A 3655-nucleotide genomic window follows, 5' to 3' on the forward strand; every position below is an offset into this window, starting at 1 on the left:
CTTGGAGAAGGCGCGAGTGTTAAAAACCGCATCATAGCGGTGGATCCTAGTCTTGTAAAACTACCCCAGCATTCACGTTATAATAATGCGGTAGCCTAAAAAATGATGAGTGGCTGCAATTATTATGTCGTCCATGGCAGAATTCTTTTTAAATATAGTACGTTCGTAGAGCCGGTATTTCAGCTACTCCTTAAATACTGTGTGTCCAATTCAGTCTATCCTGCTGTTAAAAACTGTGTCAAGCTTAACTTACGATGGGGATACACCACAGGAGAATGATAGAGATAGTGATGTGTTGCCTATGGTTTCAGTAAAGAACGGGTTGGCCATTTTGGAAAGGGGTGCCCGGCCCGTTGAAATGCCTGATATGCTCTTTTAGTATGAGGCTTTATGATGTATTATGCTGTGTCCTGCTTGGTTATCTAGGGACAGGTATACAAGGTACATAGGTATGACCCTGCAGGCTCTAGAGGATGTGACAAAGTGGTATAGAGTGTTAAGTGTTACCATCTCATGATTTTTTGCCTATGGTTTTGAAAAAAATGGGTCGGCCATTATGTGTTGGTATGTGTACCTTCGCTATTTGGCAGGAGAGGCTGAAAGGAGCAGTCTAAGACCAGGAGGAGTGGACTACAATATCTATTGGGCTATAGTTAAATCCATAGGGCCCGATTCACAGAACTAACTTAAGACAAAATCCTAAACTTACTACCATTTTGGTATTCACAGAAGGCACTTACTCATTTTGGTATTCACAGAAGGCACTTACTCATTTCGGTATTCACAGAAGTTAGGAGTCCTAACTTTAGGACTCCTAAATGCCTTCTGTGAATACCGAAAGTCTTAAAGTTAGGATTTTTCTCAGTTTAGTAGTAGTATAGTTAGGACTCCTAACTTTAGGACTCCTACATGCCTTCTCTGAATACAGAAAGTCTTAAAATTAGGATTTTTCAGAATTTAGTAGTAGTAAAGTTAGGACTCCTAACTTTAGGACTCCTAAATGCCTTCTGTGAATACCGAAAGCCTTAAAATTTGGATTGTTCGCAGTTTAGTAGTAGTAAAGTTAGGACTCCTAACTTTAGGACTCCTAAACTGAGAAAAATCCTAATTTTAAGGCTTCCGGTATTCACAGAAGGCATTTAGGAGTCCTAAAATTAGGAGTCCTAACTTTACTACTACTAAATTCAGAAAAATCCTAATTTTAAAACTTTCGGTATTCAGAGAAGGCATGTAGGAGTCCTAAAGTTAGGAGTCCTAACTATACTACTACTAAACTGAGAAAAATCCTAACTTTAAGACTTTCGGTATTCACAGAAGGCATTTAGGAGTCCTAAAGTTAGGACTCCTAACTTCTGTGAATACCAAAATGAGTAAGTGCCTTCTGTGGATACCAAAATGGTAGTAAGTTTAGGATTTTGTCTTAAGTTAGTTCTGTGAATCGGGCCCACAGTGTGCTCCATGGAATGTCCTCATTCAAGCCCAGTGTGTCAGAGGATAGACGGTGCAACCATCTCTGTTCTTTGTAAAACAAAGCATCCTTACTGATCTTAGTGAAGGTTTTCAGTACCACCCAGCGAAATGAGTCTGGTGCATGCTGGGTGTTGAAAAAATGTGTACACATTTTAGTGTTGATCTTGTGGCAACGAAAATTGCTGCCTTGTTCAGTGATTCTCACTTTGACCGGGCGCGTGGTCATCCCTATGTATTTTAGACCACAAGGGCACGTGATCATATAAATGCAATTTGTGGAGTTGCAATTACTGTGTATGCGGAATTCCCATGTAAAGGTTTAATCAAATGTGATGGTCTTAGTCACTGTTGTCAGGGCACAGACAGTGCAGGTACTGCATGTGTAGTGTCCCTGAACTGGAGGTAAGTCCCACAACTTTCTCTGTGTATTCACTGGTCGTGCACGAGGCCTGGTATGGATCAATCTGTCTTTCAAATTTCTCGTACGTTTGAAAGCAAAATGAGGTTGTTCAAGAGTCAAATCCCCAGTATTCAATATCCACCAATGTTTCTTGATAGCCTGTTTTATTCTGGTTGAGGCTGGAGTGTATGTGGTCACGCATGTCAACGTTTTTGTTTCAGTTCTTTGTCTGGGTTCTAATAAGGCCTCCCTGTTGTTGTTTCTTGTGCGTTTTTTCGAGAGGGCAATATTGCGTGCTGGGTACTCACGTTGTGCGAGGTTTCTTGCGAATGTTGTTGCTTCATTTTTGTAGTCTTCTACTTGACTGCAATTCCTACGGAGTCTCAAAAATTGCCCCACAGGTAAATTCTCTTTTAGGGCGCGCAGATGGCACCTGCTAAAAAGTAGCAGACCTTTGCGATCCGTGGGTTTTCTGTATATGGTGGTGCTCAGTGTGCCATTGTCCAACCTTATCAAGAGGTCGAGGAAGGGTATCTGTTTATTTGAGACTGTGCTGGAAAACTTCAGGTAGGGGTTCAAAGTATTGATCCATGCACAAAACTCATTGCATGTATCCTCACTACCTCGCCAAAAGATGATGATATCATCTATGAACCTCTTCTAGAGGCATAGATTGTCTTTGTATGGGTTGGAATTGTTGAGAATGTGCTCCTCTTCAAACGAGGCCATGTACAGCCCTGCTGCACTGGGGGCCATGGTACTCCCCATGGAAGTCCCCTGGGTCTGGTGGTACAGTTGTCCCTTAAACTCGAAAAAAAATTCAGTCAAGACCAGTGTGGCGAGTTCCAGAACAAAGCTACTGGGTGTTTGTGACTGCTAGGCGTGCTTATTAAAGGCCTCCCCGATCACACCTAGAGTGGCCCTCTGTGGAATATTAGTGTAGAGGGCCTCTACATCTAGGGTGACCAAAGGGCTGATTTAATCTGTGTTCAAGAAGTCTGCTAGCAGACGCAACACATCTGCGGTGTCCTGTAGGTGGGATCGTGTCTGTTTTACCAATGGCTGCATGAAGTAATTGCAGAACTTCGATAAGGGTTCGAGTACTGAATCTATCCCGGAGACTATGGGACGCCCTGGGACTGGCCGTACACCCTTGTGAATTTTTGGCAGGATGTAGAAGTATGGAGTTTTCGGATCCTTCTTAACCAAAAATTCTGCCTCTTTTTTACTAAGCCACCCTTGGCTCTCAGCCGAGAAGACCAAGGAGGTTATGGTTTGTAGTAGTCGTGCCACTGGGTTGTTAGTGATTGGTGTGTAATACTGTTGATTCTCTAATTGGCGTTGACAATGTGATCGTCGCTGGTGGCCATTATCACCATAGCTCCCCCTTTATCCGCCTGTTTTATTGTTATCGAGGTATCGTTGGCCGGAGAGTCGACAGCCGTCGACTCATCTTTAGAGAAATTATTGAAATGTCTCCTGGTTGTACCGTTCCCCAGCTCTAGGAGCACAGCCTGTTCAAAGGTTAATACTTTGGTAGGTACCATCCCATTGTTGGGGGTGAACGTCGAGGCATTATGCAAGCCAGAGTCTGTCTGTTGTGGTGGCTGTGTCTCATTGAAAAATGCTTTTAAGCGTACCTTGCAGAAGAACTTTTGAATTTCGCATTGTTCCTGAAACCCATCTATTTTTGGAGTTGGAACAAAACCAAGTCCTTTCTCTAGGACCCTTGCCTCGACTTCAGTCAAGGTCCTCTGCGAAAGATTGACAATCAGTGTCTCCTTT

The sequence above is a fragment of the Triturus cristatus genome, chromosome 4_1 (assembly GCF_964204655.1).
Source record: "Triturus cristatus chromosome 4_1, aTriCri1.1, whole genome shotgun sequence".
NCBI classification, from domain to species: Eukaryota; Metazoa; Chordata; class Amphibia; order Caudata; family Salamandridae; genus Triturus; species Triturus cristatus.